The sequence below is a fragment of the Phaethon lepturus genome, unplaced genomic scaffold, assembly GCF_000687285.1.
Source record: "Phaethon lepturus isolate BGI_N335 unplaced genomic scaffold, ASM68728v1 scaffold4947, whole genome shotgun sequence".
Classification (NCBI taxonomy): domain Eukaryota; kingdom Metazoa; phylum Chordata; class Aves; order Phaethontiformes; family Phaethontidae; genus Phaethon; species Phaethon lepturus.
Window position 1 is genome coordinate 30,164 of NW_010552490.1, and position 17,444 is coordinate 47,607.

Here is a 17,444-nt window from a genome sequence, read left to right on the forward strand (position 1 = left end):
ACAGAAGCAAAATCACCAAATGTTTGAGGTTGAAGTGACCTCCGGAAGTCATCTTGTCCAACTCTGCTCAAGCAGTGTCACCTAGAGCAGGTTGTCCAGGACCATGTCCAGATGGCTTTTGAATATATCCAAGGACGTAGAGCATACAACTTCTGTGGGCAACCTGTGCTAGTGCCCCATCACCCTCACAGTAAAACTGTTTCCTGATGTTCAGACGGAACCATCTGTGTTTCAGTTTGTGCCCATTGCCTCTTGTTCTGTCACTGAGCACCACTGAAAAGAGCCTGGCTCCATCTTCTCTATGGTCTCCATTCAGATATTTATGCACTTTCATGAGATTCCTCCTGAGCCTTCTTCAGGCTCAATAGTCCCAGCTCTACTTGTATGAGGGATGCTCCAGATAGTTAATCATCTCTGTGGCCCTTCAGTGGACTGTCTCTAGCATGTCCATACCTCTCTTGTACTGGTGAACCCAGAACTGGACCCAGTACTCCAAGTATAGTGCTGAATACAGGGGAAGGAGCACATCCTTTGACCTGCTGGCAGCAATCCTAAAGAAGCCCAGGACATTTAGCCTTTTTTGCTGCAAGGTCAAAGTCACGTTCTTACAAAAATATAACTAAAGGTACACGAAATACTGTGTTTTTTCACTCCTTGCCTAATCTTCCAAACACAAGTATTTAAAAATTGTTGTATATAATTTTGGTTTTTTGTTTCAAACCATCTGAAATAAGTCTTGTACTCAGTGAAGAACAAGCAGAAATCAAAAGTTACGTTGAACGTCAGACAATACTACACTCAGTAGAGTGTACACAACTTTACATGTCAGGGTGGTTCAATTTACATCCGTGGGACCAGTCTTGTATGGATAAGGCCTCCAGAATACAAGAAATAACTGCATCCTTTCTCAGACTTTTTTATCCTATGTGCAAATAATGATTAGCAATGCATTTTGAAAGTTGCTAAATGATCATCTGAATCCCATTTAAACCCCACTATGTTAGTGTTTGCAGGAGAATTTGACCCACTCAGAAGACCTAAAATGCTTACATCTGTTCAACAGCAAACACTGGACTTTCAGTGCCCCAAGACATTTGCCACAAGTGAAATACAAGCTTGATAGAAATACAATCTATGTATCTCAGCAGTTTATTTACAAAAGTCTCAAATTAGATATCTGAAATTATACATTCTGATATGAGTTCTGATCTTCATTAAGGCAAAGGGTCTCACATCCACCTTGTAACCAGTGTTGGAGGTTACTGATATTAACCATTCATCAAATGCTGTACAAAAAGAAAGCACCTGACAGTTCCATATTCAGTGAAGGCAGCACTGAGTGGAGTCAAACTACCTCATTGTTCTCTTTCAAGGCTACTATACTGTCTTTTGAATATAAAGACAATATAAAATCATTCTGAATCCAGTAAGATACTGTATTTTCCTCTGAAATTGATATTATTTTGATTTCTCTCTCTGTGCATTGGCTTTGAGATTCACTGCCTCTTAGAATATGCCATCAGAAATGTCATTGCATTTCTGGGCAGCTTAATGGGAATATTTTTGTAGCTTTAATTTTTCTTCATTACACTGTTTTTTATTTAGCTTATATGATGGAACACTGATAAACTGGACTTTGCTCATATTCCATATCACATTGGTTTGAATTACAATGCTCAAACCTCCCAGTAAGCAAAAGCAAAACTAGAGAGATTACATCTTTGATAAGATTACAATCCCCTCTTGTAAGTAATATTAAAATTGACTCTCTGAATATAACCAGGAATTTGTTCTGTTATCTTTAATTGATCTCCCTAGAAAGATAGTAGAAACTGCAAATGAAATTGCAGTACATTAGAAATCAAAGCAATAATATAAAAACAGAGAGTAAAACAAAATGACAATTTGTGCCTATCTTGGACCTTAAAAGTTATAATTTTTCTCTAACTGACAGGAGAGGTCATGTCCTGTCTGTGGAAGCAGTAAGTAAAGTGAGACATCTCGGACAGGACAAAATGACATACTCAATTTTTAAAGATGTTGAAAAATGTTTTCCTTCTTTGTGGGTGTTGTTAAGCTTAATAAACCTACGAAGAAAATCCAGAACAAAAGTAGCAGTTCCATAAACGGATTGGCATTACCAATCACAGTAGATTCAAGATATTTAAAATTCCTTGCCACTTTTATTTGAGATCATTCCAGTACTTTAATTTTAGCCTCCTGCTGCATTTTCTACAAGGCAGTAGGCTGGAGTCCCAAGCTCCAGCTATTTAAAAGTTGGAAAGCTGTTACACCAGTGGCTTATAGGTAGGTGTTAAGTCCCTCAAGGCACCTTCTTTTGTGAGGTAATTGTGCAGTCTGGTAGTCGTTTGCACTCATCACCTTTCTGGATGTGTTTCAAGATACACAGTTCATTGTCGAACCCAGCATGTGCTGGCAGCCTTGCACAGGTTTGGCCAACTCTTGGCATTCTTGGTTCATAATTTCTTATAGATTCAACAGGACTGTAATGTACTGGTTCACACAGGTCACTGTAATGTACCAGTTCTTGGGAGACTGCCACATGCTACATCTCAGCATGCCCTTTTAATCATAGAATCATAGAGTCATAGAGTAGTTTGGGTTGGAAGGGGTCTTTAAAGGTCATCTAGTCCAAAACCCCTGCAATAAGCAGGGACATCTGCAACTACATCAGGTTGGTCAAAGCCCCATCCAACCTGACCTTGAATGGTTCCAGGGATGGGGCATCTACCACCCCTCTGGGTAACTACATCAGGTTGGTCAAAGCCCCATCCAACCTGACCTTGAATGGTTCCAGGGATGGGGCATCTACCACCCCTCTGGGTAACCCGTGCCAGTGTTTCACCACCCTCATTCTGAACAGTCTCTTCCTTAGATCTAGTCTAAATCCATCCTCTTTTGAGTTAAGACCATCACCCTTTGTCCTATCACAACAGGCCCTGCTAAAAAGTCTGTCCGCATCCTTCTTATAAGCCCCTTTAAGTACTGGAAGGCTGCAATAAGGTTTTCCCAGAGCCTTGTCTTCTCCAGGCTGAACTTGTAGGAGAGGTGTTCCATCCCTCTGATCGTTTTTGTGGCCTCCTCTGGACTTGCTCCGACAGGTCCATGTCTTTCCTGTGCTGAGGGCTCCAGAGCTGGACACAGTACCACAGGTGGGGTCTTACCAGAGTGGAGTAGAGATGCAGAATCACCTCCTTCGACCTTCAGCCTGCTGTTTGCCAGTCATTATTTCTTTATCTGTACACATAGATACCTAACAGGTGGGGTCTTACCAGAGTGGAGTAGAGATGCAGAATCACCTCCTTCAACCTGCAGCCTGCCGTTTGCCAGTTATTATTTCTTTATCTGTACACATAGATACCTATAGAAATTATTCACACACACTCACACAGAAAAGGTGATACTTTTTTCTTCACTAAAACTTTGCTACTTGGGTAAGTGCATATGAGGAAGATGGTGAAGAGGTTTTCCTCTGCAGCCTGCCAAGAAGTGATAACCCGATTTATCTGGTTATCACTTTCAACAGTACTGACACTTTCTGCAGATGCTGTTTATGCTAAATCTCTCCAGTGAAGTCACTGACAAGTTGAAATATATAAGTAGTTATAACTGTATGATTCTGTTGATACTCCTGTGACTGCATCTTGATAAGTCACTATTTTGTAGGTTAATAGTTGCTTTAATTATTTTATGTCTTTGTCATATGTTGTGTTTTGGTGTACATGTAGATATACAAGAGCAGAAATAAATATGTGTAAATACATGGTGAAATTCTCTTTGATTAGTAGTATATTTACCATGTTAAATCTCCTGTCTTATTGCAAAAAAGTCAAAATGCTTAAATACTTAGTGCAGTATGCTTAAAATAATTATTCATGATTTGTGCTACTTGAGCACTTGAAATCCCCCAGCCCTGATCCTCTACTGTATTAGGTATTGTGCAAACCATTAAATCAGCTGAATAAGAACTTTCTTTTGCCCATATACTGTCAGTGATGTTTCTCCATGGATAAAAAGAGAAATATGTGTTCAGTGCATCTACATGCAATTACAAGTGCAACACAACTACACAAATAATTCAATATCATATTTCATATTTCTGTCAGACATAGGATTAAAGGCTCATTGGAAAATTCAGGATGGAAGAAGCCTGCTGTTCGTGGTTAACTATGAGCTCAGCTCAGGATACTCAGAGCTTAATCCAGTTGGTTTTTGAAAATCTCCAAGGACAAAGACTGTCTAACCTCTCTGGGCAAACTGTTTCATTACTTAGTTGTCCTCATGGTGAAATTTTTTTTCCTTACATATAGGCTGAACCTTTGCTATTTCCACTTACGTCCTATGTCATCCTTCCACCATGCATGTCTGTGAAAAGCTCTTCTTGATGCCCTCCTTGTAGGTTCTGTCATTCAGGTTCCCCTCAGAGCCATCTCTTCTCCAGGCTGAACCAACCCAGTTCCTTCTGTGACAGTAAGCTGAATTTTCTTGAATAGTTATGACATTCTTGTACAGAAACCTGTAGAAAAAATATTTTTTATATTATTGGACCAAAAAATCAATTTTTGTCAAGCCTGTGCATGCCTCATTGCTATGAGGTTCATACTCACATTGGACGCAATGCGCTGAAAGGTCAAATACTGCTAAAATAAATATTTGTCTTAATTTTTTTTTCAGAAAAAAGAGAGAAGAGGGAGAAGTTAGAATGGTGGGAGGGGAGAGTTCTTTGTTTTATTACTTGTTATGGTTATGAAACCCATGAAATTACAGTGAGTAACATAGCTGACAGCTATGATTACCATCTAGAAACAACTAAGGGATCTTTACAAGATTATTCTGAGTCATAGGAAAGAGGTGAAATCAATACCTGAATGGCTGACAGCCCTTACAGGTCTGTGAATTCCTACAGTCTCCATGATGGAAAAGCTGTTTGTAGATGCAAGAGACAACATTTGTCACAGTTCTTCTACGAGACTCCTCCAGGAGAGTTTTGAGACAAATTGCAAACTACATGAGCTTATCAGATTCCTTTCCAGATCTTTCCAGATTCTAATCTAAAATGATTATTCAGCAAATGTAGTTATTCCTTTCTGATTCACTAACAGACAAGCTAACACTGATTATCCAAGTCAATTCATAGTTCTTTCAAATTTTTTTTGAAAGAAATTACTTGATGTCCAAAACAATTTTCACTCTCTACAAAATACAGAAAGAAAACAATCTCTGCATTGAAGAGGTCAGGATCAAATCTAGGATGGGTCACAATGAATGCAAAAAAAAAAAAAAAGCAGGAATAAGAAAAGATTGAAAGGACAGAGGTGTAAAAGTTTAATAGTTTCATGACTTGCCACACACTTGAACAGAGCTTGGTAGTTACAAATCATGTAGAAGCTTTGCTTTGTTTTATGTGCCTGGCTAGAAGGTCTGTTTCATGTCAGTGTGTAACAAGCTGATGCGGGTAGAAGTGCTACATGTCAATCCAGAGATTCTGGATGTCAGCTGTGAGAAAGGTGTTTCCTCACAGGCACTGTGCATCTACAGTTGTTTTTCCATTTACTAGGTTGATAAAGCCTCTGACTAAATGAAGGCCTGCAAAGGTTCTGAGTGTTAACATCCAGTAGAAATTATAGAATTTACTTGATGCTGTAAAAGTATTTTCATTTTTCTCTCTTTACATCTGCATTATTCTAGTCATCTGTTACATTGGACAGCTTTGTTTTTAACATTGTCAATACGACACTGTACAAACCACAGCTCAATGCAGTTCCTGTGTTTATTTCTGTTCTCATATTTAAATTCTTTTATTTATTCTTTAAGATCTGTACAATGAATAAGGCTTTTCCATTCAAGGTGTATTAAATTAGTTTTGTATCTTTGGTCTGTCAATATATTTAAAAAGAATATTTCACTTTTGCTTTTGCATTTCAATGAGCCGTTTGTAGAATGACAGCTTGTGGTCAAAGAAACTTTCAAAGTGAGTGATGACATTTTTGTTTTGCATGTTAATCTCACCCTTTATTGGAAAGCTGAAAGTGTACATTTGATTAGTGCAGATGAAAGACCCTACAATGGACACTCCAAGCTCCTAATGGCAGTTGCTATGTCCACAGTTTAGCTCAAAAAAGTAACATAAAAGTCCTATTAAAACATACTTGCCAAAATCTCTAGAGGACAAACTATAAAAAAGGCAGGGGAGAGAAAATAACATTCAACATTTCTGACAAATGGTTGGGGTCATATTAGGCTGAAGTTAGAGTCTTCAGTGGGAATATTAGGAAACTTCAACTTTCCTGCTATAGATTGGAGAATAAGCGCTGCTGAAGACAGTAGGACCTGTATATTTTTGGATGTGTTATTAACAGATCTCTTAACTGAGTAATCAAAGACAACAAAAGTGCATTCTATTTCTTTTTGATAAGTAATAAATATCTTTTAGAAGAGTCACTCAAAGAAGAGGACTCAATAAAAAACTGCCTTGTATCAATAGCTTAAATGAGGAAAAAAAACCTATAGGACAAGACTGAATTCAGGTCTATATGACTGAATATTATCTCCAAAATGGAGTAAATGTATATTGCACAAGTGAAAAATTTCAGTTGAAAGCATAAAATAAATCCCTAAAAATCATCTGGAGAATTACAAATGTTTTACCAAATGTAACACTATAGTTATGAAAAAAACTATTGGCTTGCTGATATGATCTCAGTAGTATGTTGTGTAAAAGATTTTGGGAATATTTTAAAGAAAAAATAAAACGTATGAAGGAAAGTGAAAAAAGGGATAATATATTGAAATTAACTTTGAAGATTACTAAGTTTGTGAATGCAGAGGAAGACTGGAGAAATGTGAGAAATGTTGACTTCTATAGGTTGAACTTTGAGCAGTTAAGAATAAGTTAGTGAAGTCACTGAAGTCAGAAAACCTCATGGAAGAATCAGAATCCCTAAATCAGAGAATACCATTTAAGTTAACCGTGTGCATTAAAGGTAAAATTGTACTGGAAAATCTACAGAGGAGGTTATCAGGATGAATCAGAAGTCTACCTTACTGTAGATTATCAGATGTTGACCTGTTTGGTACAGAAGACGAATCCTGAGAGGCACAGAAATATTTTCTATATTTATTTCAGGGGATTAAAAACCAGAGAGGAATAAAAATGGTTTAAACAAAAAGAAAACTTTGACCAAAAAAACCCCAAATAAGACCTTCCTGGAAGGGGTCATTACAACGGGTGGCAGGCAACACTAACAGAGCTGTATGGTTTCTGTGCCGGTGCTAGTCTGTTGGGTATGCGGCATAGACAGATCACAGAAGAGATCAGGACAGAGGTTATATTCCATTGCACCTGTAAGGCATTTGAATAGTAAGCAGCTGTGCAAAAGAAACAGGAGACACAAAGGATTAGGGCAACAGTGATTTCAGGTTTGACTTGAATGCATGGCTATATCTAAGGATGTGATGGTACTCCTGATAGAGCTTTTACTGTGTCTTCCAGGCACTGGGTCATCCTTCTTAGTCTTTGGGGTACACTTGAATGGATAAAGAGGCTCTTCTGTTTAATTGTGTTAGTTCACTTGATTTTAGTTAATGTCATTGCAGAGCCAGGCTAACACATCTGAAGCCATGTTAATTGGCCATGTTGTCATGTCCCTACCCCTGACGTTTTCTCCTGAGGCTAACTGAGACTGAAATGCAGTAGCCTATTTTGTCAAGGGCTTTTTAATTGGGTTAAAGTCTCCTGAGCAAGCACCACTGAGAGTTTAATTTATCGCCTGAACAGAGGGCATAAATAACGAGTGCAGAACTTTTGCAAACCTTTTGGTACTGGGTGAACTTCCCCTTACAAAATCCCCTTGTCAGCTAAAAAATTAAACATAAAAATGGGTCTTCTGCTGATTAATTGTCTTTTAGAATAGCTAGGAAGATACAAATTGGTTTCAAAAATTAGGCTTCTGAGGGGAAACTTTGATTAAATCCCTAGAAACGATAAATCAGCTATAAAAATAAGCAAAGTAAGAAAGGTTTTTTATTTTCCTTACGGATGCCCTCTTGTGTGGGAAGTAACACAGATGTAATATGTGTGTAAGACAGAGAAATAACATTTACAAAATTATGGCAGTACTTTATGAATGCATATGAAAATCAATCAGTTGTTTGTTGCACTCTGAAAATGACAAACTGTTCCTTTAATTTCAAGCAACATTATCTTTGGCAACAGTAGTTCAATGATTTTGTTCTTATTTTTAAGCAGCCAAAGCACATGGTAAATGATTGAGAATGCAGATAATGGAAAGATATTGTAAAGTGATCTCTCTATTTTCTGTGATAGAGCAGCTTCGAAGAAATGCACTTTTGGAAGGTATCTAATAGTTAGAAGACATTTTCAGTTATATCTAAATTAAAACATGTGTCTTCACTAATTTCCTTGTTAACCATTCAAAATCAAATCTGAATTTTCTGCAAGAACCCCAAAATCTGGAATCATCTATGAATTACTATAATGACATTCACAAACATTTTATAGAATCAGAATAGCCTTCTGCTCTTGTGACAAAGATGACAACTATGGATAAGGTACCTTATAAAAGGTCTAAGAAATGGATATTGTGTTTTTGTTCCTTAAAATTACTTTTTATTCCCAGTGTTTCTTAGGATGTTAAATGTTTTTTACCTGTACTGGAAATATACAGAATGTTGGGTAAAATGGAGAAAAAAGTTTGTTTTAGGTGTCAGGTTCAGATTTTTTTTTCTGTGCTGGAACAAGATGAGTACAACATGGTCTAAGTCATGAAGAGCAATCTCAGGTACGCCTTTAGCACAAATTTTAGATAATAACTGATTATTTGTAAAATAATTGATAGGGTCAGGAAAAGTCCTGTTAAACCCACAACAATTATTTCTAGATGGGGAATGATTTAAGACATAAAAAGCACACTGAGCTTTCTATCACATGATACAATCAAGTTAAATCTGAATAGCCATATTTAAGTAGGTATAGTTTTTCATGCTTCTTGGTAATTGAGACTAGTTTTTTTGTTTGCACAAATATTTTTTTGTCTGGGATTTGCCTATACTTGCCTAAAGTGCTATTATTCTAGTAAAACAGATTTGTATGTAATTAATTTGAAATTTTCTGGAAAAAAACTTCCTGTCATCTCTATGCCAAGGGTATTTATATTACTTAGAGCTCGGTCTGTCACATCAGCTGAAAATAGTAAGGATACCGTAAAAAGTGATCTCACCAAAATTGACAGGCTCAGTGAAATTCATTTACATAAGTGGAATTGAGGGAAAATTTTCGTCTACTAAGAAATGGAGAACAAAGATCTAGAGTGGACTGGAAACAAGGACAGAGCAGAGATAAAAGAATGAGATCATTAGGTCAAGTCCTTCAATCAGCTAGTCTATTTTTCAGGCCCAGGCTAACTCACTGACAAAAGTACCTTATTACTCTTCAATCACACCTCAAGTCTGCAAGCCTCTTGATGTCTAGAAACTTTGAATTGTTTTGCATGATTTATGCAGTCATATTTCAGCTTAAGAACTTTAGTCTGCTCAGCAGCCATTAGCTTACAGAAGAAGTAGATGCTAGGGTTAAAGCCAGACAAGCATCATCGTGTTTTTCACATAGATTTTTATTTAATTTCCAAAGTCTAATCTCTTTTTAAAAGAGGTAATATTAAAAGTGCTATGTGAAAAAATTATGTAGACAGAACCAAATCTGCATAACCAAATTGAATTAATTAGAAAAAGCCTTTATACCCTACACTAGGATTTAATATGACTTTGAGGATATGTAATCTCTGAGAGATAACAGTTTTGAAAATAGGAGGATTATTTTCTGGTTTGAATGTGTAAAAATATTATAAATAACTCCTGCCATCCCCACAAAATGACAGTCAACTAAATGGTGATGTATCTGCACATGCATATGGTAGAATGAGACAAAAAGGTCCATCTGCAGATCCATTGTCCACTCCCATTAGTCATCTCATTTGGCAAACTGAACATGAATCATTTGTGTCTGGCAACTCTTATGCAGAAAAGATCACAGCAGTAATATAAGATGTCGAAATGCTAAAAAGTCGTGCTCCCAGGACTGGGAAGCCTGTGTTACAGGAGGTAACTCGGTATGGGTCAGGATCAGAGATGGGAAAGACAGGCGGGAGGAGGAATAAGAAAAGAAGCAAAAAAATATAAGAGGAATTTGAGACCAAAAAAATCTAAAAAGCTTTCAAAACTGGTCTAGCTAGTTGTACGAACTGAAGTGTGGAAGCTGGTTCTAAAGATCTTGATTGCTGGGTGGCTGTACTTTGTGCAGCTGTGCAGTATGGGGATTGGGCTGATGTAAATGAAAAGCTGAGGCGTTGAAGAGAGGAGCCCATAACAGGAGTATGAGGCGTTGAGTGTATCGAATGCTCTTTCATAGACTAGTACTGGCAGCCTTGTATCCAAATGCTTCTGAGTCTCATGTGGATTATCCGTCAAATATTGTGAGATAGCGAAATAACATTATTAAGCCTTCGGGGAAGGCCAACACAGAAAAAAGAAAAGCTAATTAGTATGTCTAAGGACATAAAGACAGTCAGTGGCAGAGCAAAGAATTGACTTCTAAGTTTCCTGCTTGCTTGTCCAGACATGGATCATTCTCTTTTTCTGGATTTTCCATCTTGTATCTTATGACAATGATGCACATCTTTCAGAAATCTGTGTTTATGTCTGCTTTAGAGCGAAAGATGATAACCTGGTCCAACAATAAAATTATTGCTATTGAATTTTAGACAGATTTTTAATACTTCTCATTGTGTGGAGACATTTCAGTACCATATCATGGATGAAACTGAATAAGGGTTCAGATTTGATGCACGTAATTAGACGTCTAAGTATGCAGTCAATATACTCTAAGATTTAGACACTCACTAAAAGCATAACAATTTGGAATCCATTTCTGCATTTATATGTAATTAGAAGAATTTCCCTGAAGCTGTTAGAATCTGAACAGACCATGGTGACACAAAGTGAGTTGCATTGTGTTATGTACTACAATAAGGACAAGAACAGGGTAAAACTCAGGACTCTCTGAAGACCCTAAGTACATGGATCATGCTACTTTCTTATTCAGTCTTGAGAGTGAATACAATAGCTACCCAAAGCTTTACTGTCTTGAAAATCTGATTAAAATTAATGTCAGAACAGTGTCTGAGTCCTCAGCCTAGAATAAACCAGCTCCTGGCTCTAGTCACCCAATGTGAGTTTACCATAGCACTGATATCTATGTGGACTTGCACAATAAATTTATTTAACTATGGAATTCTTAACTAGCTGTAAATTTGATTATCCTCTTAAATGTTTGCTTTCAAAAACTGGAGATGCCTCTTTCTAACACCCAGCGTTTCTTTCACATTGTTACAAAAAGAGAAAACTATTTCTTCAAGGACTCAGTTGTGCTTAAGTACAAAGTATACAGGTTTCTTACAACTGCTGGGTTCCCTTGCTTAGTAAGAGATACCATCCTCTAAGTGATAAAAGAGAGCTGTGAAATAGAGCATTCCCTTTGTATGAAGAAACAATTTTGAATATTTTTGTGAATGATTGTGGTAACTCTGATTCCCCTTATTATGTTTTTTATGTATTGGTATTTAAAAAGTCATTGTTTTCCCCATGAAAATATTGCTAAGTCTAAAAGCTAGGAATGAATTTCAACAGCAATACTCTCTTTTATATCTGAGGAGCATTAGCCTTATTTATAAGTCCCCTGCTTCAACTCCTCTGTTATCCATTCAAGGGGCAGGGACTATACCAGGAATCCTGGATGAAAAATAATCATGTAGCAGAAAATATGATATAGTTCACACATTACAGTGGGTGACAGTGCTACATGTAAAAGCATTTTTTGAGATGATTTTGAATAGCTAGAACACTCTGTGAGACCAGGATAGGTTTATATGCAGTTCTAAAAATTCTGCCTAGCCACAGCCATGGCTGTGGATTACGTTGCCTAAGCCTAATTGCCATTCTTGTTGTAAACTGCCCTCCCTATCCAGCAGCAAAAGCTGCAGTCCTTCTGCGGTGCTTAGACAGTGCCCTAAGCAGGCAGGGTTTTATTTAGGGATGTCAGACACCAGCGTTTGCTTCGGTGCTGGAACGCTGGGAGCTTACATGTGGCCTATACAGAACTAGTTTCCTTCTTCCTGTACAGAAAAGCAAAACATACACTGCTACTTCACTTGGTTATGTGCTGTGACACTAAGCTGTATGTCTGCAAAGTGATGTGACAGAACCGTGTTTTCCCCTGGTATGACCAAAGTGGGAATGCAGTTACATCCAATGGATGTAGAAAGGAAAGTCTTAGTGCTTGCACTGACTCTGTGTCTCTGTGCTTCTGTTGGATTTAGGCATTTGAACCCCGTGATCCAGCACTACCTTCCTTAAGCAAAGCTGGCACAGCTTTGTATATTATCCACGTAGTCCAGGGGCTTCTTTGCATGGCTCTTCTGCAGACAGGAAGCCTGATGAAGACAGAGCAGATGAAGCTCTGAGCTTGGCACGCCCAACTCTTGCTTTCTTACTTTGAAATAAATCTACCCTATCATTTTTTAATATTTAAAAATAAAAACAAAATAGTTAGGCATTTAAGATCTATATTTGATCAAGCTAGCGATCTGTGAAGCAAAAACTCTCCTAGCAGTATTGTTTTGATGAACTTCCATGGCTCCCACGGCCTACCAGAGGACCAGATCATAATACTGTGGATTTCCAGTTCTCAAAATATGCCTTGCAACAGCTCACTGCTGTAGTCTCCAAAGAAATGAGGAAGTTGTTATTTCTCATATCAAAGATAAATAGAGGTGCATTGTCAAGAATGATCAATATTACATTTATTTTTATTGCATACCTTAACTGAAAAAACAAGATACAAATAGTATATATCTAGTACAGGTTCTGCTGTTTGAAAATGGGGGCTGTTGAAATCGCGGAGAATTGGATTTTAGGGAAAAACTCCTTGCCTTTTTATCCCAAAGGAAGTGAAATAGAATATTTACAGAAAAATACTCCAATGAGCTATATTTATGGCAAAAAAAAAAAAAAGCACAAAGTTTAGATCTAAAACTTGGATGCTTAAGTCAGAATTAAACACTTGAGACTCCCTTTATAGCAAATATAAACAAAAATAGGTACTCACAATTAGTCTGATGCATCTATGCCAATTTTAGGTAGATAAATTATCATTTAGAGGTGTCTTTTTTAGCTCCATTGGCTATAGCAGGATCTTGGCGTGACTAACTCAGCCTCAGAAACTAAGTTTTGGCTTTCTTAGAAGAGGGAAATAAATCCTCCTCATTGATGAGTCCTCTAGCTGATATGCTGAAAAAGGAACAGCTTCATAGCCCTCTTCAGGCTCACTTGCTCTTGCTAAATAGTAGAACTGAACTCCAGTGAAGTCGATTTGGCTCAGTTCCATAATACTGAAGCATGATATTTAGTCTTACTCACTAGAAAGGAAGAAAAAACAATATTCGTTGTGAGGTTTTTATTGGTTGGGTTTTTTTCTCATTTTTGGCAACACTGAAATGTGACTTTGAAAATAAAGTTATAGCAGGATAAATGTTTTGTATAGAGTTGATCTAATTAACTTCAAATGGCCTATTCTTTTGGAGTGGAAAATCTGATGTCCAATCGCTCTTTTACCAGAAAATAATGAAATTCTTAACTGTGCAGCTTGGTGGCAGCTATGAAGATCTACTTTGTTTTTTAAAAATCCAGATTACAATCTTTCTGAGGGAATAAATGCGGAAGGAGACTAATCTTTGGTCTCTCACAGGCGTGTCACTAAAACTGGAGAAATATATTTGGCATGTGTCTTTTTCTTATCTGCTATACTGCTAATCAAAATTATCAAGAATTACCTCTCTGCTTAGGCAGCAAAAAGAATGAACAAATGTGTAACCACCTTTAATATTCATAATTCCATCATAAATTATCTTGTTTTTCCAATAGAATACGGTTATTTCTAATTAAATGTGTGCTGGTCATTGAAACTATGGCTTCACTTTGTTTTTCAAGCAAAACTTAAAATATAACAATCCTTGTCATATTCAGGGAACTTACAAGCTAGTTGGCCAGATCCTGCCATTTGGTCTTTGCTTTATTGTTCTTTAGGTGCCAGTTATGGTCAATCCATTGTGTTTAAATTGTTGGCCATCACTGTCTCCCTCTTTTTCAATTGACAGCACACAGCAGGAGAGAATTTCAAAATGTCTGGCAAACTCATTACTACTCATAACTACTGCTGTGCTCAGCTAACTGGAGTTGTGGCAGCATAAGCCTTAAATGGCTGACAGCATACTAAACATCGTATTCATTAGCTTTCTTTTTCTTATTTTTTTCACATTTTTTTTTTCTTTTATGTTAAAAACTGCTCTCAGAAGAAACTTCAAGTCACTTGAATGAACAGCAAATGAAAATGTAACTTATTTTAAAAGGAAAACGAAGGTCACAGAATTTTATTACATACAAATTTCTCTACAAAACTTGTTACATACTGTAGAAATATATTCTTATACTGCCAATTTATTTCTTCCCAAATGCTACACAACACATAATATTAACATTATATCCTGTCTATTTACAGTCCTTTGTGCTTATTTTGTTCTTTACTTACAATTTCTTGTTACCTGAATCCCTCCTACATTCAACTGCACACTTTGCCCTTTTGGTGTCATATTGCTCACACACTTACGGTAAAATGCATGTACAGAGTGCCTGCCTATGACATTGCAGTTTTACAGTCACTCGTTTGGCTACAAATCGAATGAAGGGGCCTTTTTCATTTACCAACAAGTTGAAAAAGAATCAGATTTCTTCTGATACTTCTGTTTATGGTTGATATGATCCTTTGTCACCTCATCTATCCAATATAATTACCTCAATTTTCATTAACAGCAAGGAGCTACTGCTTGCTATTGTTTATTTGTGCAAAATCATTACAGGAAGTAAATCTCAGTAGAGACGTAAAAATACTTATCAATAAAGTAAATCAAAGTTTTTTTGGGGGGCTTGTCTACTTACTGACTTGAAGAGACGCTTTTACATATGATGCTTGAAGAACATGAATATCATGGTATATAACTATGACTGGGCAGTCTTTGACTGCAAATCTATTGAGATCTGCAGCCTAAATAAGGGGATGCTAAAAGAGCCATACTTCCTGTCATCCATGAAAAAAAGAAAATACTAGGGAAGATAGCACTTTATTATTAAAGAAAGTTTTTACTAAATGTGCATATTTTTCTACAGATTTTAAACATATGTGTTAGAAAACCTTTCCTGATTTGTTTTTCTAAATAAAGTACCTTCGTTTTAGGAAAATGTATGTGAACTTTGATGAATATGTTTTTTATTTTTCATAAAATACTTATCAGAAGCATCTGATTGTGGGTGGTGTGGTTGCAGGGGTGGCTGCTGCCGGAGGAGGCCAGGGGTTGCCTCATGCTGGACACAGCCAGTTCCAGACAGCTCCCCTCTGGCTCTACCACAGGACACAGTTGAGCCCATCAGCAAAACTGGTGGAGCCTCTGTGAAAACATATTTAAAGGAAGTGCAAAAATGCCAGACAAATAGGAGTGAGGAAAAACAGTGAGAAGCAGCAGTATGAACATGAAGGTCAGAGAACGACAGGGAGGAGATGCTCCAGGGCCAGAGCATAATTCCTCTGCAGCCTGTGGAAGAGACTGTGGTTGAGCAGGTATCTTCCTGCAGCCCGTGAGAGCCATACTGAAGCACATATCCACACTGCATGGAGGACTCCATACTGGAGCATGTGGGTATTTTCTGAAGGAAGTATGGTCCATGGAGAGCCCATGCTGGAACAGGCTTACACTGAAGGACTGCAGCCCATGGAGAGGCCCCACACTGGGGCCAGGGAAAAGTGTAGAACGAAGCAGCAGCAGAGAGGAACTTTTATCAACTGACTGTAACTCCCCCATTCCTCATCCCCCTGTGCTGCTTGAGGCAGGGAGGAAGTAGAGAAGTCGGGTGTGAGACAGTGAAGTTGAGCCTGGGAAAAAGAAGGGGTGGAAGGAAGGTGGTGTTTTAATTTTTTATTTATTTCCCACCATCTAAATCTGTTTCAACTGTCAATAAATCAAATTAATTTCCCCAAAGTCAAGTCTCTTTTGCCCATGATGGTAATTGGTAAGTGATGTCATTATCTTTATCTCAACCTGCAAGCTTTTTTTCATCTTTTTTTCTCCCACAGCAAAGAGCATGTGAGAGGAGGGGGAATGAAAGAGTGGTTGGGTGGGTACCTGGCATCTGACCAAGGTCAAGCCACCATAGTTGGACATGGCAGGTTATAATACGTACCACTTTGGTCAAAAGACAAGCAAATCATAAGCTCTTACCAAAGAAAATAATTCATCTTTTAAGATACCAGTTGATCTCACAGCTAAGTATAATCTTACCCATCCAACAAAATGAAAATGACTCAACAGACCAATCACGAAAAATTCCATTACTTACAATAATTCAGGGGGTACATTCAGAATAAGTATTATTACTGTGTACTAAATCCAAGTCTGTTAGCAGGTTTTTTCTTTCTTACTTTTGTCTTTCTTTGGTGATAAAAGATTTTACAACATAATAAAATTCTTAGTTTAAACAATTTCATAAGAATGCTAGAGGATTTAAATTTTAGACAACACTGATTGTTGGAATATGTTTTACAGAAACTCATTACTTTTAACTTATTCATGTTCTTTCTCTGATGGAATCTTTAATTGTTTCTCAACTATTTAAGATAAGGCTCTTTTGAAATTTGTAGTTAAAAATACCATATGTCTAAATGTAAACCATTGCATAATACCTTCCTGATGGCCATCTGATGCTATAACTGGATAACAAAATAAAAAGACATTTAAATGCAAAAAACCACAAAAACAAAAAAACAAACCCCAAACAACCCTATCATTTGGGGAATTAATTAGGAATCTGGCAATGTTCAAGCAACTTCCTTACCAAAGTAAAAAAAAGACAAAATCCATCTTTCGAAGATGAAAGGTAAATGAGAAAAAAGAATCCCTTCTCAATTGTCCATTTAAATGTAAAAAGGCCCCTTAGGAACAACTAAATTAAAAAAAAACCCCACAAACCTACTTGGAGAAGAGAGAAATAAGGGTGTTTGGATTTATCTGAAACAGAAATTCAACTCCTAATGGGCCCTCAGGAAAACAAAGGGAAATATCAGAAAATAGGCTAAATTAAAAGGGCAAGACCTTTAACTTTAAAAAGATTGTTAGAACTTCCTGCCAGATAAAAACAGGTGAAATGACTGTGATGGTGAAACAGAACTATAACCCTACCAGATAGATCATGAGTTTAAATTGCTAACAAGGCAATCTAAAAAAGTGTTAAATTAATGCAACTAT